General features: G+C 47.3%; 1 protein-coding gene across 3 annotated transcripts in view; it reads right to left on the bottom strand.

Moving 5' to 3' along the window:
* The window catches only part of LOC147724452 (RING finger protein 151-like), a 285,148-nt gene that overhangs the window by 11,865 nt on the left and 250,044 nt on the right, over window positions 1–23,239 (bottom strand). The gene's annotated exons all lie outside the window — the stretch shown is intronic.

Below are 23,239 nucleotides of genomic sequence, written 5' to 3'. Positions count from 1 at the left end.
CCCAGTCTGCCTTTCTATTCTCTCTCCCCCTCGTCTTCTTAGTTTCCTCCTTTCCCACTTTTCACGCCCTCCCCTGAACTTCTTTCCCCAATGTATCGCCATTAGCCCTGCCCTCTCCTCACACTTCCTATCTTTTTCACCTCTCTGTCCTCCTCACACCCATCCTTTTCCTCGTGGCCTATAACACTTTCTCTCGCCTTGTCTCGCAGCCTTGTCTCCCCATCCCTTTAACTCCTTTATTTCTCAAATTCATCTTCGCAACCCTCTCTCATCCAATAATCTCCAATCTATCCCATTTTCCTCTCCACCTCTCTCTTCGTCTCCTCTCCCCTCCCCTCTCCCTCCCATCTCCTCTCACCCCCGCTCTCTTTTTGCTTTTTCCCACAAATGGTATACCACAGAAATTAAAACCCTAAAAAGGAATTGTAAAAACAGGGAGCATACCTGGCGAATGTCTCGTTCAGATATGGACAAACTAACCTATAAGAGGAGCTCAGAGCGTACTATCTAGCCATAGAAAAATGCTAAAAAACAAAATTATGCACAAAGAATAAACAAAAACGGCAATTCTGTTAAAGAATTATATAAAATCATAAATGAATTGTGCAAACCCAACTGTCTGTCCCAAGCACTACAGCCTTCAAGTGGAAACTGTGAAATGATTAGCAATTACTTTACAGACAAAATAGAGGAAATATATGCTACTTTCAATATCAACAACAGTACAAAAGTATCCACCTCTTTTCCAAAAAATGTTGGGTACAGTATGAAAGTAGCCACCTCCTCCCCCAAAAATGTTGCTAACCTAAATAGCTTCATCCCAATAACAGAAGATGAGGTTGCCAGCACTATGCAGGGAATTAAATCCGGATCACCTCTTGATCCTTGCCCTCACTTCATCTTTAGACAGCTTATACCTATCCTAACGCCTGCCATCACACAACTTTTTAACAAATCTTTAGAAACAGCCGTCTTCCCGGAGATATGGAAACAAGCCATAGTCACCCCACTGTTAAACAAGCATTGGAAATGCAATAGGGCTCGCATTAGGAAAGTCTGAGCTATTGGTCTTAAGAATGTTTTTTTTTAATTTATGTGTTATTTTTTCAAATAGTTAAATTAATAGCTTTGTCATTTACAGTGGCAATAGTTATAACTTTCGCAAATGTGACACCTATAGCATTTGTAATGCAACATGTTTTGTATTTACGTGACTTAGATGTATTGATATTACAAATAACAAGGCTTTTAATTTCTTTAAATAATTAATACTTAAATAATTTGTTTAATTTGTAATGACAATAGCTTACATTTTTGTAAATAACTTTTGTGAAGATTATGTTCAGTGTTTTTTATTGTGACGAAAATTCAAGAACAGAAGTGAAACATTAACATCTTTTTGTGATTTGTAATAAAGCGTGAAAGCTTGAAACATTGAAAGAACATATTTGAACCAGTGATGCTGTGGTGGTGCTGAGTGGTGCTGTTGTTGCGCTGAGTGATGCTGTGGTTGCGCTGAGTGATGCTGGTAGATGGTTGCTTGTGGGTTGAAGGAGAGATTCTTACAAAACTCCACACCTAAATTACATATTCAGATTCTGCTGCTGGCCATGCACCCACTGACATAGGAAATACTGAGTTTTACAAGAAGCCAATGAAAGAAAATACATATTCTCTTATTTTCAGGATTATGATGAGTCTACCACCTGAAGCAGTAGGGTTTAAATACAGGTAGAACGCCTACAGCATTTGTAATGGAACATGTTTTGTATTTACGTGACTTAGATGTATTGATATTACAAATACCAATGGCTTAATTTTTTTTAATAATTAATACTTAAATAATTTCTTTAATTTGTAATGGCAATAGCTTAAACATTTGTATATAACTTTTGTGAAGATTATGTTCAGTGTTTTTTATTGTGACGAAAATCCAAGAACAGAAGTATGTATGTATGTATGTATGTGTGATCTTCTATAGCGCTCGACTTACCCTAGGCGCTTGCCTTGGGAACCCGTCCTGGCTTTTCCCTGTGAGATAACCCGTACTGGGCATCCCCAAGGTGAAAGCCAGGCATCCCGCCGCGGGGGGGCCGTAGTGGAGATTAAGCAAGCTTAATGTGAAATATTAACATCTTTTTGTGATTTGTAATAAAGCGTGAAAGCTTGAAAACAGCTTGAAACATTGAAAGAACATATTTGAACCAGTGATGCAGTGGTTACGCTCAGTGATGCTGTGGTTGCGCTGAGTGATGCTGTGGTTGCGCTGAGTGATGCTGTGGTTGCGCTGAGTGATGCTGTGGTTGCGCTGAGTGATGCTGTGGTTGCGCTGAGTGATGCTGTGGTGGCGCTGAGTGATGCTGTGGTGGCGCTGAGTGATGCTGTGGTGGCGCTGAGTGATGCTGTGGTGGTGCTGAGTGATGCTGTGGTAGTGCTGAGTGATGCTGGGGTGGCGCTGAGTGATAATGTGGTGGTGCTGAGTGATAATGTGGTGTTGCTGAGTGAAGATGTGGCGATAATGAGTGGTACTGTGGTGGTGCTGAGTGATGCTGGGTGATGCTGAGTGATGATGTGGTGATGGTGAGTGGTGGTGAGTGATGCTGGGGTGATGCTGAGTGATGCTGTGGTGGCCATGAGTAATGCTGTGGGGTTCAGTGATGCTGTAGTGGCGCATAGTGATGTTGTGGTGCCCCTCAGTGATGCTGTGGTTGTGCTGAGGGGAGCGAGAGGAGAGGAGAGAGGTAAGGGGGTAGAGAGTAGCTAGGAGAAGAGAGGTGAGAGAGAATAAGAGAGGAGAGTGAGGAGAGGGGAGAGTGAGGAGAGGGTTGAGTGAGGAGAGGGTTGAGTGAGGAGAGGGGAGTGAGGAGAGAGGGGAGTGAAGAGAGAGGGTAGTGAGGAGAGAGGGGAGTGGGGAGAGAGGGGAAAGAGAGGGAGGGGAGAGAGGGATTGGAGAGTGAGGAGAGGGGAGAGGGGAGTGAGGGGGGAGGGTAATTCGATTTCGTGTGTAATTATTATTTTAGAAGTCCCAAAATGGAATTCAATAAGAATATTAGACTTATTTCTTATGTTATACATTTTTATCTTTCTATGTGAATCAGATCTTTAATCGGGAGTAACAGTCTCGGCCAAGTCATGAGTTGAGGTGCCTCTCTATCTCGCGTCTTTAATCTTGCAGTTTCATTTCTTTTGCGGCCTTTAAAGATACTTGAACCTCCGCATGGATATGTCACGTTTGCAGCTGGGGTGACTAGAGTCTGAGCGCTGTGGATAAACCGCAGCCTCTGCCTGTCTTTTCAATGAACCTTCGACCGAAAGCTGATAGTCTGAGTTCTAATCATGCAGTGCCTTCAGGGGGCTGTAAAAGGGTCCCGAGCTGTTGGATACACAAATAAAACGAGCCTCCCCTACAAGGAAAGTCACGAGGTTGACAGTGAAAGGCCGCTTGGGGCCATGGCGTCATACACCAGCCCCATATGCACGGCGCACGCTGGGACCGTGCACGGCTCACCAGCTGAGGGTATCACCGCCTGGACTAGAGTAGATGATCTGAATTGCCACTGCTGGTGCAAGCAGTGCTTTTTCACTCGCCACTCCTCCTTTCCACTTCACCTTTGAGCACTAGTGTGACATTCGTCCAATGAACACATTGCTAATGAATAACATTCATTCATGGTAAGATGTACCAGCGGAGCTGTGATAGTTCAAGGGCTCCCCTCCCTATCAGACCTGTGGGGAGGGGGTGTCTCTCAAAGGGGCGTGGCCGATGCAGTTAAGTGTGTGGCTTAAAACACCCCAGCTAAAAACCTGTGCAGATCATAGTGTGCCGCCTGACTGGCATTTTGCTGCCTCTGTGATTGCATCTAGATTTATAATACAAAAAGTAAGTTTACCTACAACAAGCTAGCGTTATTGGCTTTGTCAAGGGCTGTTAGTTGCATATGATAAATAAGCAACAATATTCGCTTTGTGGCATATAGTATTGACAATACTTCTGTTCTGGATTGATGAGTATGTGAAAGAATATTAATGTTTTCTGCGGTCTCCCTCGATTAAGAAGTTTGTGCCGAAATTATATGTGAAGCTCGGTAAAATGAGCTTGTCCTGAAAGCAAAGGCTTGAGGATGCATTTGTGCAGAAGCAGAAATAGTTTAGGGTAGAATAGGGGAGAGTAAGGGTGACGAGACGCACGGGGAGCAGCAGCCTTTGATGTGCCGGCCAGCCGTGGGCAGTGAATAATTAGGGGAGGAGAAAACACTTTTTCCCATCTTCCTAAAACACACTTCATCCTGCCTACTACCTTTCATTGCAAGCTATACCTGCCCACAAGAAAATGTAGGCGACATATTTGTCCTGTTTTCATCGTCCTTAAATAAGTGACGTAATGTTTCTCTTTGCAAGTCTGAGATCAGACAAACAGCAGCCGTGAGATGCAGCGAAGCCGAGCCCCCTTGATGTGCAGTGGAAGTGTAAGGCTGCCTAATGTAAAATGATGGTGCAATTTATCTTGCGCTGTTTGCATCGCAAACCCCCCGCCACTGTTAATGATATCAGAGCCATTGTCTCTATCTGTAAACTTAATCAGTATGCAAAGGTGTGTCACCATGATGGGTGGTGAGTTGGCTGAATGCGCTTTCTTTGTTGATGGTAAATGAGCGCAATCATTTTCAGGGCTGTGGGCAAGCCATGCATGTTTTATTCTCCATCTGGTCCTGCGCGGTGCACGATAGTGATGAAAGACCATGCTCCCCCTTTGGATGTTCTTAGGGCACCACCGGCTCAGTGCGGATGAAATGGTCACCCGTCCCTGCACTGCCATATCCGCCACAGCTTGACAACCACATTATTTCCCTCGAGGCGGAGCCATGTTTCTGTGCGCTGCAGCACTGCGTGTGAAGCTGTACAGAGACCCTCCAAGGAGTTGAACTGGAGCGACCAGGTCAGGGAGAGATAAAAAAGTGCATATAATCCAGGGTAAGGACCATGAAAGAACAGGTTATCGAGTTGTATTTAAACGCTGTTTTAGTGTCTCCCTTAAGATAACGGCAAGTCTCCGACCCAAGTCACTTTTACATTAATTTTTATTTTTCTATTTCTTTATATTGAAAGCAATGCGGCACCCACGCTTTTGATTAGGATGTTTAAAACAAAAGTGGCGGTACCGCATTTGTAGAAAGCATGCGACAACGAGGTGGTGCCAGGTAGGGGGAAGTCACTAACATATGATCCGCCAGGGCAAACCCAGCATAAAAAAGTTTTAGACCCGTATGAAATGCGCTGGATAAAAGGAGACACGGCCTGGCGGCCGTGAAACTGAAAGTACGGCCGGCCGGCCGTGAATAATTAGGGGATGAGAAATGCGCTGGGAGGAGAAATGCAGAGCGCACGCTGAGAAGCTTGTGGGAGGGAGGCTGGGCTGCCTTTGATGTGGTAATGCCAGGCAGGCAGGCGGCTGGTGGCATTGTGCACGCGCTTTTTAGGGCTTGCGCAATGACCTAAAAAGCACACATGCACTGCATGGAATCCCCAGTGGTTGAACTCTGGATAAGCCACTGTAGAGCTTCGCCAGCAATGTGCAAGCGCATTAGCAGGCGAGCCCTAAAAAAAAGAAATAAAGGACTTCCTCTGGTAGAGAGCACCTGATAGACCTTTAAGTACCTCCCCAGTGCCAGCCACCCTCGGGAGCCGACAGCTACACGTTTAGGGTGAAGGTCAGGCTTTTGGGTATCCTTTGCTCTCTTGTCAGTAGTACATCCTCTCCATCAGGTAAGTTACCCCTCTTTCGCCCAGTATGACAAATGGCTCTAGGCTTTCTACTGCTACACTGTGAGACTGGCCTTGCAGGATAGGACTTAAAAGAACAGCGGCTTCCGAACTATTTGTCCTCAAAGTACTGCATCAAGAATACTTGTCTCAAACAAATGTCGGGTAAAATGTAGGGTAGATTAGGCTAAAGCAAATAGATTGTGTTGCTGACAATAAATTTAGAGATTGAATTATTTTCCAATAAAGTCCCTAATTGCAGGAGCAAGGGAAGAGACAGCTAAGACACTACTGCTGTGACAGAGAATGTCACCACAATGGAAAGAAGTGAACATATCGTAGAAGATGTGGTCTGCTGGCTCATTTGGAAAGTTCTAATACCAGCTTCAATATTTGACTGACAAGTCATTTGATTTTGAAGAAAACAAAGATTAGTATATTTCCCCACCACAAACTGGAAATATGTGGTGCATAAATACTAAAATCCACCTGGACAGTTTTCAAGTGGGATGACCCCAGGCTCATCTCCACCACATCATGGTTTTAATAATATGATATATCATGGTATTAATAATATGATCTATACTCGGTCCCAGACAACGTACATTTAGAAGTGCAACACCTCGTGTTTGAGATGTTGCAGCTAAAATGATCAAACAATTCTCTGTGTTTGTCTCCCTTTGGGTAAGGTTTGCAGTGTATGATATTTCTTGAATGAGAAAAATAGTGATAAAATTATGTAGTGAACCAGGTCCAATAAGCAACAGAGAAGGAAGGAGTTTACTGTTCCTTTTAAGCATTTTTTTCTCTTGCTCAACTGATATTTGAGGTACTAGACCAGGGGCATACAATACACGCCCATGAAGGCAAGAGTTCTCACACTCTTGCCGGATATCGACATAGCACTAAGTTACACAACGAACCTAAACGGTAATAATTTAAAGAGCTACTGGCAGGTACCAAGCCCTTGTCGACCTACCATGGACAGTCGTGAGTGGTGCATTCCATTCCAGCAATCACCACCAATAACAGATGAATTGTCATTGTAACTAATATTGTCCACATTAGTGGAACCACAATGCACCGGCTTACTATCAGCAAAACTAAAGTACATACATTTTTTGCAATTTACACCGATGTCCACTGATCAAAGGTTTAAAATGGTGCAGGAGTCCATAGATTTTAACACTGCAACCTGAATGGAAGCAAAATCAGGAATGCGCAGTCAGAAGCGTGTGTGGAGATACAAAATTCATCATTATGCCCAACTGAGTGTGTGGTAAGTTGTAATTAAGTAATTAATTTGTAAGTTTTGAAAAACCCTTAGGACTATAATACCGACAAATGTTACGAGGGGCATAAAAATTCGAAGATGCTGAAAATAAAAAAAGGTTTTCATAGCAACAGCTTCTATGAATTTCCTATTGAAGATATCTTAAATAAACTGGAAATACGGATTAAAAAAACCACCACCTAAATAACTTGCTGTAAAAAACAAAATACATTTTAGTTAACCGTCAGTCAGTAAGAGAGAACTGATACCTGTGCTGCAATTAAAGTTGAGGCCCTTTCCAATTAGTTAGTCTGAAGCACTACAGGCTTCATGCTGGCTGTGACTCAGAGCTGACTCATCCAGCAAAACTTTCTTACAGAAGAAAATATCCAGGCATCGGCAACAGATACAAGATCAAAAGGAAATCAGCTCTGCAACCTTTTTAGCGAAGAAAGACAGTGTTAAATTTAGATGACCGGAAGAATGTAAAGCAACCTTGCAATAAGGCTTTATAGGCAGAGAAAGAGATTCAAGTATTATTTTTATCTGGAAAAAGCCGTCAGTCGGATGTAAAGAACGCTTAGGAATATTATACCAGGCTCTTAAAAGATGCGGCATAAAAACACTTGGCCCATTCAGGGGGACGAACCGCCTGGCGAAAAGCAGGTTCTTTCATAAATGTACCTAGGGCACATCCGTGTGCAGTTTAGAGAAATGGTTTTCACATTGCTTTAAGGGGTCTTCAATGGCAGATAGCACAACGCAAGCCAGTGTTGATTGAAAATAAAAGAAACAAGCATTGGCATAGCCTATAGGTCGCTCCTTTGAGTCCTTATAAGTGCTTAGCCAGAGGTTTTGGCTGGACCTTTTTTTTAAACTATGTTGTAGAGCAGTGTGGCTGCTGTGCAGCATGTTGAAAAGTTATAATGAACACACCATCACCGAATACTCTCGATTTAGGATTCATGTTGAACATGTCACGCTGTGCCCCCCTCGGCGTCTGCACAGTTCTGCGCCAGCTGGGGTGAGGCCACTTGACACTTGCTTCCTCTACAACCCCAACCCCCTCCGCCCCCCCCCTCCCCCACCCCCCCAAGAAAAAAAATCACCGGCCCGCTCCTCTCAAACCCCAAAATGAATTTAGAACGAGCCTCCTCTCTTTGTAAAACTAAAATGTCAACTTGCTTTTCCTAAATACATTTTGAAATAATGCAAATGAAGCTGTGAATCAGGGGTGGGAGTCCTCATAGACCAAAAAAACGGCCCACCAACTAGCCTTAGCCAGCGGCCCATCGGCTGAATCCCGCCTTACCAATCCCAGGCCATCTGTAAAGTGCTATGCCAACGAAGGGCATGTTCCGCTGCATATAAATCAATATAAATAAATAAGCCTGTTATAGTTTCGCCCCTTACTCAAAACGGTAGATGTGATCATATATTTCTTTGAATATATATACATTCACGCCATACTTCTACCTTTTCAAAGGTGTTTAAATAGTAGGTGGTATACTATATGCTAATATATAACAATTTTCTTATATATTTATTGTACGACAATGCATACAGTTATTGAAATATATGTATTTTTTTATTATATAAATGTCAATAAAAAATTGAAACACATCAAAAAAGAAATAGTAGGTGGTAATTCTGTCCAATTTAATGGCACCCCTGTTTCCGGCCTCGGAAGGATGAAGGCTTAGCCGGCTGTGCTGGGAGTCGAACCGGTGACATGTACATCACAGTCAGTGTCAGAGGCTAGGCTGGGCGAGCTAGGCCTGGCATGTCCTCTGTGGGGAATGCGGAAGTGTGTGCCGCCCGAACTTTGAATGCTGGTTTACAACGAGCGAGGGTTAAGGAACCGAACAGGACGTGGTAGCAGGGCACTAGAATAGGCCGGGGAGCGTGAACCCAAAGAGATAGGTCCTCGTTTCCAGAAACAGCAGCAGAAAAACCAGAATCACAGAGGTGGCAAACAGTATAAACAAAATGAACACTGCTTTACTGAAACAAGAAGTTGAAACAGAAAATTGTTTACCAAGATAAGTACCAAGAAAATAGCCCTGGACTTAGGAGGGCAACAATCGAGAACCTAATAAAATCAGAATATCTGAGATAAGGAAAACAAACTACGAAAAAAAACTGAAAAATAGCCAGAGCCAACAAACAAAATAACGTCAGACTCCATGGATTAAAAATAAAACTGTTTAATCCAAGATTACGGCGACAAGTAAAACAAGTCCTCGTGGCGAAAGATGGGAGTCAACAATTGAGAAAAGAAGTTAAACAAATTTTAAAAGGAGACAAAACTGAAAGTACGGCCGGCCGGCCGTGAATAATTAGGGGGTGAGAAATGCGCTGAGAAGGCTGCCTTTGATGTGGTAATGCCAGGCAGGCAGGCGGCTGGTGGCATTGTGCACGCGCTTTTTAGGGCTTGCGCTTGCGCAATGACCTAAAAAGCACATGCACTGCAAGAAATCGCCAGTGGTGGTTAAACACTGGATAAGCCATAATAGAGCTTCGCCAGCTATGGGCAGAAGCGCATCAGCAGGCGAGCCCTAAAAAAGCAGGCTCGAATGTAACAATCCCAGCCAATTATAGACCCATTTCTCAACTTCCTTATCTTTCTAAAGTGTTGGAGAAACTGATAAACAGACAGCTGTCTAAATACCTAGAGGATAGTAATTTATTGGATCCAACTCAAACAGGGTTCATAGCTATTAATAGCACAGAAGCCACACTGCTGGCTGTTATAGACAGCATTGGAAACTCTCTGGACCAGGGTGAAGGGGTGGCCCTGATCCTTTTAGACCTGTCGGCAGCGTTCGACACGGTCTCCCACCATCTCCTGCTGGAGAACTTGCTAGAAAAAGGGATAACTGGGAAAGCACTTGAATGGATTGGCTCCTTCTTACTGAATAGAACACAAACGGTACAAATGGGAGCTTTCCTATCCAAACCCAAGCAACTCAAATGCGGGGTCCCACAAGGAGCATTCCTCAGCCCCACTCTGTTCAATGCCTAGATATCATCCTTAACTAAAGAAACAATACACTTGCCAGTGCTGAGAAACTTATTTTTCAAAACCAACTAAAGAACACAGCATACATGAAAATAACATGGACACTTGCTTTATGAATTGCAACTTTTGTTTTAATTTTTTTCTGAAGACTATTTTAGTTTTTAGTCATTTTTAGTTTTGTGCATGGGAATACAAAAAAGGTTTATGTACATTTATATACAAACATGAAATAAGGCAAATTGGTATGTACAATAAATCAGACAAACTCACAAACAACACATTCTTGGCCGTCCATTCATACTACTCCACATCCATACTGGTCCCGGTGTCAAAAAGAACCTATATACACCACAAATGAAGAGTCCTTTTTTGTCGTATTTTACAATTGTTTGTAACAGTTAAAAGGAAAGCAAACAGTCTTTCTGTGGATTGTCGAGAGAATTTTCAATCTAAATTCAAAGGGATGACCCGGGAGAGGGAAGTGCTGGAACATAATAGAAAAACAAACGATAAGTGCGTTAAGTTTTTGAGTAATACCAGTGCTGTTATGACACATGTCCGTCCTCTCGTCACTCATTCATTCGATGTCAGAATGTGCGCCTACCTGGGTCGGTGGTGCGTGATCACTTCTCGTTTGTTTTTCTATTATGTTCCAGCACTTCCCTCTCCCCTTCTTTTGGAATACAAATTGTCTGCAATCACGGTTGGAGTCATGACCCAACAATAGAGGTAGGCTGAGGGAAGCTAGACAGCGAACAAGGTGTTTATCTCTTAGAACATAAGATTTATGATTGTTTCCTTTTCTTTGTAGTTACTTTTTGGTCCTGAGGAGAACCCTGGCACTCACAGGGTTTGAAACGCGTCGACCGACCCGGTCCCGGGTCATCCCTTTGAATTTAGATTGAAAATTCTCTCGACAATCCACAGAAAGACTGTTTGCTTTCCTTTTAACTGTTACAAACAATTGTAAAATACGACAAAAAAGGACTCTTCATTTGTGGTGTATATAGGTTCTTTTTGACACCGTGACCAGTATGGATGTGGAGTAGTATGAATGGACGGCCAAGAATGTGTTGTTTGTGAGTTTGTCTGATTTATTGTACATACCAATTTGCCTTATTTCATGTTTGTATATAAATGTACATAAACCTTTTTTGTATTCCCATGCACAAAACTAAAAATGACTGAAAACTAAAATAGTCTTCAGAAAAAAATTAAAACAAAAGTTGCAATTCATAAAGCAAGTGTCCATGTTATTTTCATGTATGCTGTGTTCTTTAGTTGGTTTTGAAAAATAAGTTTCTCAGCACTGGCAAGTGTATTGTTTCTTTAGTTTATATTGGCTCAGCCTTGCTGAGTTTAGGAGTCAAGACCCTTTTTGTTTCCTAATATATATCATCCTTAGCACAAATTGGAGCACGGTGGGGTCTGGAGGTATGCTCCTATGCGGATGACACACAACTGATAATTAGGTTGGGGAAAGGGCATGAAGACAGCAAACTAAGACTCAACAACTGCCTAACGGAAATGGCCGCATGGATGGCAGATCACTGCCTCAAACTAAATGCGGATAAAACCGATATTTTACTGTTCGGTGAGGCAAAACATATATGGGACAACTCATGGTGGCCCGACACGCTTGGAGATGCCCCGGCACCCAAGCACTCGACCAAAAACATAGGCATTACAGTCGATGACTCACTATCCATGCAGGTCCACATCCGAGCCCTGTGTGGGAAAAGCTTTGCTACTCTAAAACTTCTGAGAAGACTCTTCACATGGATTCCCCTAGAAAGCTAGAAGTCAGTTACACAGGCCCTACTGGTCAGCAGGCTGGACTGTGGGAACGCACTTTTTGTAGGCATGCCAGACTACCTATTTCAACGACTGCAGGTAGTGCAAAACGCTGCAGCTAAGCTAGTATGCAGAAAAGGCAAATACAGCTCCGCTAGAGAATGCCTTAAACTACTTCACTGGCTGCCCATGCGCCAAAGAGCCTGCTTCAAACTCACAGGTCATGCCCACAAGACACTCAACAACAAAGGACCCACTATTCTTCAGAACAAGTTATATTTCTACTCCCCTGCCAGACCACTAAGGTCACAACACCTTGCTCTAGCCAAAACAAAGAAAATAAAAAAGATCAAAGCAGGAGGACGTACCTTTTCTTACCTAGCCGCACGACACTGGAATGAGCTCCCAGTGGAACTCAGGTTAACTACCAACTACAACATCTTTAGGAAAGAACTCAAAACACATCTCTTCCCCAAAGACTGATGCACGACACACGGCCAATCCAGCTCCCATCTGTTAACATAGTCCTTAGCGCTGTGACATCCCTCGGGATAAATGTTGCGCTCAATAAATAAAAAAATAAAAAAATAAAATAAAGATGTGTTGTGATTTCTTAGTGATGCTGGAAATTGCTGATTAAGTGCCTGAAATAGGCAGATCAAAGGAGCTGTGTATATAGCATCCAAGCCTTATTTCTGTGTTTCTTCATTCCTCATGACTGGGCTGTAATTGGAAGCTGTGTCTGACAAGTACTTTTCTGGGGACCTGTGTTTGTGCGGAAGGTAAGAGGCGGGGATGCTCAGGGGCATTTGTTCTTAGAATGTGCACATTTCAAGGAGTTGGTCTTTGCAAGGCGGACTGCATTCAGCTGGAAATCTTTCACGCAGTTAGTGCACGCTTCATTTGATTACTGGCAGTGGAAGCCCCGCCCCAACCCACTCACTAACAGTGGAAGGCTATCCCCTGCATGGAGTGCGGCAGAGGTTTGCAGCCCTGGGCTACAGGGTTGCAGAGTGCAGACACAATGTGAAGTATAAGGATAAAGTTTATGGAAGCTCCCTAGCAGATTTTTGCACTGTAAATTCAAACATATTTTATTAAAGTACCCAACTTTGAAGCGAGCCTGTTGCTAGGCACCCGGGTGTCATGAATGGGCGGTTGATGGCTCAGCATCTTATCTGATTGCCTTAAGGCAGTCTCCCTTTCATCCAGTTGTTACTCATAATGGGCGATGGGTGTTTACTTTTCTTTCCTTTGTGACAAATGGGGTGAATTTTATAATGTGAAATAAGTGACAGTCTTGCAGGAGTACAGCGAGTATTGATGGAAAGCCGCAGAATGTCACATGTTTTCTAACACAATAAAATGTAATGACCGTTTCAACCATTCCAAAATATATTGTCAGCAAGAAAAGATATTTGATATTTGATATTTATGGGTATTTGTAGAGCGCGAACGTTCGCTCCCGAGGAAGCATCTTGGCGCTGAGCTAGCTGCAGTGAATAAATGAAAGGTGGAATATGGTGAGAAGACTGGGACTAGATGGCTGCCAATACGATGGAGTCTGGTTGTTGGTACACCCAAGTCTTAAGGAGTTTTCTAAAACTGTTCTCGTTTTCAATTAATCTGAGGGTGGCTGGAAGGTTGTTCCATGCCTTGGCTGCCAGGACAGTGAAGGATTTCCCACCCTTGGTTTTGTATTTGAATCTAGGAGTCGTGATAAGATTTGTCCCGGAAGATCTCAAACAACGCGGGGGATTGTAACGCATAAAGCGATTAGCAAGGTAGTGAGGCCCGGTGTTTTGCATGGATTTAAAAACCGTGAGAAGCAATTTGAAAAGGATTCTTTTGTGCAATGGTAACCAGTGCAGGGATTTTAGTGCTGCTGAAGCAGATGACCTTCTAGGGAGTTTTAGAACCAGTCTAGCAGCTGCGTGTTGTATACTCTGCAGCTTACTGAGGGTGGACTTCTTCACTCCAGCCATAAGTCCATTGCAGTAATCAAGTCGGGAGAGTATTAAGGCTACCGCGACTGATTTTCTAGCTGCGATGGGGAGGAAATCAAAAAAAAATTTCAAGGATTTAATGAGTCCAAAACAGCGTCCAGCAGTGGCCCTAACGTGGTCATCGAAAGAGAGGGATGAATCGAATTGCACGCCAAGGTTTCGTGCTGATGATACTGCACTGGGGGGGGCCTCCGATCCCAAAGGCCACCAGTCTTTCGGAGAGAAAGATAGATTTTTACCCAGCGGAATGATTTCTGTCTTGGCACTATTGCATCTTAAATGGTTTGTGTTCAGCCATTGAAATACATCAGAGAGGCAGTTTTTGAAACGTAGGTCAGCGTCCGTCAACTTTTTGTCGATAGTGACGACAAGTTGAGTGTCGTCGGCATATGACGTGACAAGGGTCCCATGCGATTCTATCACAGCGAGGAGGGGTGCCCTGTAGATGTTAAAAAAGAGAGGACTTAATATAGACCCCTGGGGCACTCCAGATGTGATGGGTTTTTCGCTGGAAAGATCTATTGAGACTCATTGTTGTATCTGTAATTCTGAGGTAAGAGGGAATTTTAATAGGATCAAAACGAACCAAGACACTGGTGTGATGCAAAAATGATAGATACACACAGAAAAAAGATTTCTGCCCATTATCGTTTGTACCTAGGTTTATCAGTAAAGGTGCATGACTGGTGCTAATCTAATGGCCATTTCAGTTGAAAATATGCTCAGTAAAAAGCAGCACCCTAGCACACCAGGTTTAGTCATGCATTTGGGACAATGAGCTAAACAGTGCCCCACACTACTTGTACACCATTCTTGTGCCGAAGGGCGTAGCTCATTTGCTACACTTTGCATAACGCTTGGATTTTTACAACCCCTACACTTCAATGCAGGGCTCTGAGAGTGCTTGTTGGACTGGAGCTGTCAGTTCTCATTCACAAAATTAAGTGAATTGAGGTTTTCAACCCTCAAATGGGTTATTTGAAAAGTACAGAGATGTCTCCTCAGAAAGTAATTCTAAGTCAAAAGACATTTAATTCAGTCAGTTGCAGTTTGAACACCATCAGGCTACTTTATAGGCAAATAAATGAATGAATAATTAAATAAAAACAATAAATACACCTCCATCAGCTTTACAGGTCTTGGGCAATAATGTTAGTTCAATCTAATAATTTAAGTTACAGGTCCTGCATGTATGATGACATTGGCATAGCCAATAGGTCTCGCCTTTGGGACCTTATAAGTCTTTAGCCATGCAACAGTTGATGATGTTGCATTGAGGATATTGTGCTGCATAACTAAATACTTATAAGGTCCCAAAAGCGAGATCAATTGGCTATGCCAACGCTTGTTAATCCTGGCCCCAGGATGGGTCAATAAAGGTATATACCGTACCTGGTAGCCTGTTTTATCTTACCTTTTCACCAACAATATACTTTTTTGCACTACACATCTCAACTAACCTAGTTTGCTATTCATCATTGTTGGATTTAGTATATCCTAAACTAGGAACAAAAACATCCCTGAGCTCCTCCTTCTTAGTGAGGGGGTTGTAGCCCGTGGCGGACTAGGCATCCCGTCACTAGGAGAATCCCAATAATAACGCATGCCACCCATGGTGGGTGAGGGATTTCATCCTAATAAAGGGACACCCCAAGGGACGGTAAAGGCTTTCTCTGGATAGCCTCTCTTACTTTTGTTTACAGTTTAGACCCGAGGGTTCTATATTGTGTTATTATTAGTAGACTGGGGAGCTAACCTTTGCAGGTCTTAACCCCTTAAGTGCTGCGTCGGTGCGTTGGCCGACGGCAGCACTACCTCCCCAGTGCTGCGCACGACCATTGGACGTCCATTCAGCACTAGTTCCAATGGACAGCGCAGCACTGGGGAGGGATGTTTACTAGCATCTATGAGGTTAAACATTCTCCTCTGACCCACTCTTCCCTCTTGTGTGTATACAATTAACATTCACCCACACCTGGAAGAACCCGCACCCATCGAGCCTCACACTATGGTGGTGCAAGGTTTGGCATATTTACTCCATGGAGTGGCTGACTGCCATAATCAACAGAATGGTTAGGATTGAAAGAATGTGGTCGCTGTTTAATACCTATGTTAAGAGGGACAGGGAGGGGATCAACCCGACTACCACCATGCCTGATGTTCTGCGGCAATCACATCTAGGACGACTCTCAACGTATGATGGAGACTCTGAGGAACAGGAGGACGATCCCGTATGAATGTATCTTTACCACGTGATTATATATGACCGCAGTGCGCAGTTTGTACATTTAACTAAGACAGTACTATGCCCTGTAATGTCAATGCTGCTATTTACTTTTGTAAATACCCTGGGTTACTATTACAAAAAAAGTAAATAAAGTGTTCCAAAAAATTACATTAGTCCTTTTTGAGATTTAAAATTACCTTCTAGACTCGGGGGGGCGTGGCCGAGATGGAGGAGTGATCGGACGTGTTTCTCCCGAGCTCCCGCTCCCGCCTAGGCCCTGAGCCCTGATTCATAGCTATTCTCCCCCCTAAATAGCTCGGGGGATTGAGGCACGACCGAGAGGACTTCTGAGAGCGGCGATATTGAGCGGTGACCCCCCCACCAGTCACGACAGCCGGTGCGGTGAACCCGACCATTGACGCCCCGGACAGCAGTGGTGGGGAGGACCGGATCGAGCAAACACAGGTGGCTGAGACGAGGGTCCGGCGGGGCACAGCTGCACATCGGGAGCCCGGGGAAGCTGACTGCTCAAGATCCGGAGGGCTGCCCAGACGCCCGGGGAGGCGGTGAGCCCCGGACCCGCACCCGCCCCCGGACCTACCTGAGGCCGAGGCTGCAGCCCAGTCGGGAGGGAGCGGAGGCCTGGCGCTCTGACGAGGCAGTGAAGGCGGAGCAGCTGATCCCGGCGAGGGGTCTGGAAAGAGTCAGCGCCCCATCGGTGAAGCAGCAGTGGGGTAAGCCTGGCCCCGGGGAGCGCTGACAAGTCCGCCGAGGACGAGGGGAGCCTCGTTTTCGGCCCCGCCCCAGTGATTACCCAAGACCGCGGCTGCGGCCTAATTTGGAGTGACCCGACCGGAGGTGACGCAGTGGGAGGGAGCCCGGAGACGTAGCGCTCCATGTCGGCAGCCTAGCAGCACCACCAGCCGGAGATAGAGGCGGACTAGCTGGAAGCCGGGCGGGGCGGTGAATCCCGGACCCACCCCTGTGATTACCCGAGGCCTGAACGGAAGCGACCTGAGGCCTAAGCACGCTGGAGAGGCAGCACTGGAGGAATAGCGGACCCCGGGGAGGACGATCCCTGGCGCCCCGCAGATAACGCCAGGGGGCCAGTGAAGGGCAGATCGGAGCGTCAGGGGCAGCTCGCAGCGGACCTGAACTTTGGACGTGGCTCCCCCCCCTCCCAGACTACAGTAGCAGAGGTGAGGAGCGCCGGGAGTGTGGTGGATTTTTCTGTGGGAGCAAGGGGCTGCGACACGCCATACTGTGCAGGACTTTGCGACACGCAGGGACGCCCGGCTCTTGGTGCACAGCCGGAAGAGGGGAGCAGCCCCGGGTGCAGGGACTGAATGGAGCTGGAGCCCCCCCAAGTGGGCTCTCACTGACCGTGCAGGGGGGCTTCCTGAGTGGTGCAGCAACTGTTGAGATTATAACGAGCTGGTCTGGGGCTGCCGCAGACTGGTGGCGCATACTGAGGCGGTGAACCATCTACCCTGGGGAGCGGAGAAGCTCGCGAAGCGGGGTGAAGTACTAGCGGCTGCTGGCACAGTGGTGCGCCTGTCTCGCTGTCCGGCCGAACAGCTGGGGGGCCCGAACCTTGCTCTTACACACTTCTTGAGCGATAAAGGCAGACGCGGCTGGGTCGCACGGGATCGGTGGCCTGTTGGGTCCTCCTGTGGGCTTAGACCGGTGCTGTAGCAATCACAGGAGGCGGAGCGACGTAGCGGGGGCTCCCGAAGACACACGCCGCTGACAATTGGGCTGGGACTCGCAACGGAAAGCACACGTGCGACTGAGCCGCAAGGAAGATGGCTGGACAAAAGGGAGGCAAAGGCAGTAGCCGCACACTCACGGATATGCTCAGCAAGCCACAGAGCAAAGGAGACAAGAACTCGACGCCCCCAGGAGGTGCAACTGGCTCCCACATGGGGGGCAGTGGGGAGCCCCCTGTCACCAGATCCTTTTTGGAATCACTTTTCGGAACGCTACGGGAGGACTTCCAAGCGCTGAAGCAGGAGGTGGCCGGGGAGGTACGGGAAATACGTAGAGAGGTGGATGGCCTGGGAGAAAGGGTGGCCACAGCTGAGAGCTCCACGCAACGGCAGGATGAGGAGATCACGCACCTGCAGCAGGAGGTACTCCGCCTCAGAGACCAGCATATAGATCTTCAACTGCATAATGAAGATTTGGAGAACAGATCGAGGCGGAACAACATAAGGGTCCGGGGTGTGCCGCCCGCAGAAGAGAACGCAAGCATCGTGGGCTACCTGCAGGAGCTGTTCCGTACCATCCTTGGCGAACCTGCGGACTTCCCCATCAGGATAGATAGAGCACATAGGGTGGGCCCACAGCGGCGTGCAGCGGGGCCCCCGCCGGATGTCCTGGCTTTCCTCCCTGATTTCCCGTTGAAAGAACGGATAATGACAGAAGCGAGGAGGAAGCAAACAATAACATTTAGAGGCCACCCGGTGGCGCTGTATCAGGACCTGGCCGCGACCACACTCCAGAAGCGCAAAGCGTTCAAGATTGCAACAGACTTCCTGAGACAGCATGAAACGCCCTACTCGTGGGGGCACCCCTTCCGCCTCATTTTTAGATGGAACGGAGAATCGCATCAGCTAAGGTCTCTTCAGGATGTATGTGAGGTGCTCGGGATCACCGCGGAAGAAGAGGAATCGTCCACGCCGAGAAGGAGAGACTCATCACATGGGGGCTGGCGAAGGGTCTCAAGACGCAGGACATCAGGTGCTTCACAGAGACCGAATTCGCCCATAATTAGAGAGGGGATGGCGAATGCTATCCGAACAGTTACAGAGTCCTCAGCTGTCGAGGATGAAGTGGCGTTGACCGCATGATGTGGCTCCGGGGGGAGATTGCCAACGCATTACTGATATAGCAGGCTGTGGGGAGGGCGGGCGCAGACGGGCACGGGAGGAGTGCTTGTGGCAAGTCGTCCACGAACGTAATTTACCACAGGCTTGTCCGGTAGAGACAGGACTGGGACTATCAGGTCTAAGGACCGACAGGGGGGAAGAGAAATGGGTTGGATTGGACTGTTGGGGGTTCGAGTTGGGGTAAGGGATGGGAGGGGAACGGGGAGTTGGGAGTTGGGGGCCTCGGGATCCGGGAGGGGGGAGTTTGGGGAAGCTCTGTCCGGTGCTTCTGTTGCCGCTCAAATTAGTCAGACCTCACGGGCCGATCCGAAGGCAGGATTGGCGCTTGCTGCTTTTGATCGTCAGGTGCTGGAAGGTTACAGTAATCCGGTATGGCAGGATTGAAAGTAGTAACTCTGAATGTGAAAGGGCTGAATAATCCCACGAAACGTAGGGCGGTTCTTTCCCTGTTAGAGGCCTCACAGGCCGATATCTGTCTGCTGCAAGAAACGCACCTACTGGTTGGTGACTGTCACAGGTTACGGTCCCGTTCCTTTCCCACACAGTTCTTTTCCTCCAACACCACCAAAACGGCAGGAGTAGCTATATTGGTATCTAAATCCTTTAGGGGTGAGGTGCTACACAAATTAGCTGAGCGGAAGGGGAGGTTGCTGGCGTACAGATTTAAGTTGGGGCTTTTGCAATTCACGGTGGGGTCGGTTTACTGCCCAAACGAGCGTCAGGAACATTTCCTCCACACTACATTGATGGATATCACAGCATCTCCTGACAGGCATCTCATTCTGGGGGGGGACCTGAACCTGGTGTTTGATTCCTCATTAGACAGATCGGCGCAGCGCTTTCCACAGACCGGGGAATTGTCATCCACTATGAAAACACATTTAGCTGACCTCGATATGCACGATCTTTGGAGAGGATTTCACCCCACAGACAGGGACTATTCTTATTTCTCGCACGCACATAAAACATATGCACGGCTAGATTATCTGCTGGTCTCTGGCCCGGTTCGGGACATGGCCGCTGCCTCTGAGGTAGGGGTCATCTCCTTATCGGATCACGCGCCGGTCTCGGGGACATTCCTGCCCTCGTCGACCCCGGTTCAGCGAGGAGTCTGGCGTTTGCGAGACACCCTTCTGCACAAGAAAGTGGTGGTGCAGCGTATCACTGAGGCTGTGACTGAATTTCAACTGCATAACTCTAATTCCGACACCACATTGGCGACTCAATGGGGAGCGCTTAAGGCGGTTCTACGGGGAGAATTTATAACAATATCGGCAGCCGAAAATAAGGAGAGGAAAGTTAAACGTGACGAGCTCACGCACAGGGTCAGGGAACTAGAACAGGTGCATCGACGGACGGGGGCTCCTAGAATTTGGAAACAACTAAAGGCGGCGAGGAAACTCCTGTCGTCTCTGGACCTAGACAGAGCTGAATATGCGGCTCTTCGTCTGAAACACGCATATTACACGGGAGGGGATCGCTGTGGCAGGTTGTTAGCAGCTAAGCTCAGAATCGCCCACCAGTCCCGTCGCGTCAAGGAACTTGCGGTGCCAGGTGAGCGCACAGTCACGGAAGACGTTGAAATAGCTGACGCTTTTCGACGGTTCTACTCTGAGCTCTATGCAGAGGACGGCACGACGATTGGGGACCCTGATGAATATCTGGACTCAGTGACTCTCCCGTCCCTGGCTCAAGTACAGACTGACTACCTAGACCGAGAGATTAGAATAGAAGAGGTTATCACGGCGATCGCTAGGCTGAAACTAGGGAAGGCTCCGGGACCAGATGGATACACCACCCTCTTCTATAGGACGTTCTGCACTACCTTGGCTCCTATTCTGACCAAGCTGTTTAACTCTTTCGACTGCCCCGGCGCTATCCCGCCGGATCTCCTGCAGGCCACGGTATCAGTCATACCGAAACCAGGGAAGGACAGGGCTCAGTGTGGCTCGTACAGGCCGATTTCCCTCCTAAACGTTGACCTTAAAATCTATACGGGGATCCTGGCTGCGAGGCTAGCACAGTATCTCCCTGGGCTGATTGAACCGGACCAGTCCGGCTTTGTACCCGGCAGGCAAACGGTGGATAATACCAAGCGGTTGGTGCACGTGCTGGAGAAAGCTTCGCGGATCCCTGGGGAAAGGATGCTCCTCTCGGTCGACGCCGAGAAAGCGTTTGACCGGGTGCACTGGCCGTATCTGGAGCGGGTGATGGCTCGAATGGGCATAGGGGAGAAATTTAGATGCATGGTCTTTAATTGTTATAAGTTCCCGTCGGCGACGGTGCGTGTCAATGGCTGTGGATCGAAGCGCTTTTATATTGAACGCGGCACGAGGCAGGGATGCCCGCTCTCTCCTCTGCTCTTCGCTCTCTATATGGAACCCTTTGCCCAGAGAGTAAGACAAAACCCAGATGCTACGGGAGTGCGGATGGGGGGTTATACCCACACGGTCAGCTTATATGCCGACGATGTCATTTTTGCGTTAGAGGATCCGCAGAGGGCTTTACCCGCGTGTATGGATGAGCTCGGGGCTTTCGCGAGAACGGCAGGGTTTAAGATGAATCTGGGGAAATCCACGGCATTAGATATCTCCCTGACGCCTGGAACGAGACGAGATTTGCAGAGGCGTTACCCGCTGCAATGGTCACGGGAACACGTGCCTTATTTAGGAATCCTGCTGGCTCCCACACTGTCAGCGATGGTGGCGGTTAATTACGAGACGTTAGGCAAGAAGGTGAAGGAGGAACTGGGGAGGTGGAATAAGGGGACGATATCGTGGCTAGGCAGGATAGCGGCGCTGAAGATGACAGTGCTCCCACAGATCCTATATCTCTTCCGGGCACTTCCGCTGCAGCCCCCTAAAGGCTGGATACGGATGATGCAGACTGCCCTATCCCAATTCGTCTGGCAAGGCCGTAAACCCAGAATGAAGAGAACATTGACGACTCTAGCGCCGGAGGCGGGTGGACTGGGAGTCCCTGACCTTCACAAATACTTCCAGGCGTCACAGTTGAGGTACCTGGTGGAATGGAGCAGATGGGAGTCGGACAAGCACTGGCTCTTCCAGGACCAGGCAGTGGCGGGCCGGCCATTGCAGGAAATACCATTCCTGCGCAGACAACACAGACCCCCGAATCTCTACGCCTCTTATGTTACTAGGGTACCGCTGAGGGTGTGGGATGCCACTAATGAACTATTTGAGCTTACCTCGTTCCCCTCTCCGTTCACTCCTATTGTGAACAATCCAGACTTCACGCCAGGGATGGAACCGGGTGCCTTTGCGCACTGGCGTGAGAAAGGCTGCAGAGCGCTTTTTCATGTGTACGGAGGAGATGGAATCCTCCCCTTTGAGGACCTTAAAGAGAGTTACCAGCTGGCCGAAGCGGATAGGATGCGGTATTGGCAAGTCAGACATTGGGCTCTACAACCACAGGTGCGGGACGCGGCGGATAGGGACTTGCTCCCTTATGAGCGATGGATGGCGACGCGTACGTCGGATGCAAAACTCATATCGGATCTGTACAAAATGCTACAGCCTTCACCCACACACATCTATAATCCTGGTAGGGAGAGATGGAACAGGGAATTGGGGAGAACGCTCAGTCACAAGGAATGGGAACAAATCTCATACCGAGCGCGACATTCTGCATACCATGTGGGGCTCACAGAAACCTTCACCAAGGTGTCAACGTACTGGTATCGCACTCCCGCACGCTTGCACGAAATGAATGGGCTCATAGACACTGCATGTTGGCGCGCTTGTGGGCACACTGGGACACTGACGCATATATTATGGGACTGCCCACTGATACAGGACTACTGGAGGGAGGTGATCGATGAAATTGACAAATGTTTTGGGATAGAGTTACCTCGTTTCCCGACCTATACTCTATTGGGCCTGCCTAACGCCTTAATGTTCCCATTGAAATCCCGGAGAGGGAGACACATAGCCATCGCTTTGGGCTCGGCTGTGCAGAACATTCTAATACACTGGCGCACTTCCACTGTTCCCTCGATCACGGGTTGGCTGCACAGGCTGTGGCACGTACTGGGCATGGAGAAAATTTCGCTTACACTGGCTGGGGAGGTCGACCAATTCACTGAGTTGTGGCAACCATTCCATACTTTACTAGCTACTGAATTCAGAGAGCTTACGTGCCCCAGGTACCTGAGACTCCTTAGGCTTACACCACCGATCACTTGAACGGCCAGAAGGGAGTGGGAGGGTCGGGTACGCATGTTGAATAAATGACAGGAGAGGACTT

This window comes from Lissotriton vulgaris, chromosome 4_1 (assembly GCF_964263255.1).
Source record: "Lissotriton vulgaris chromosome 4_1, aLisVul1.2, whole genome shotgun sequence".
Lineage (NCBI taxonomy): Eukaryota > Metazoa > Chordata > Amphibia > Caudata > Salamandridae > Lissotriton > Lissotriton vulgaris.
The sequence above is the reverse complement of the archived record's forward strand: the minus strand, read 5'-3'. Positions and strand labels throughout refer to the sequence as shown.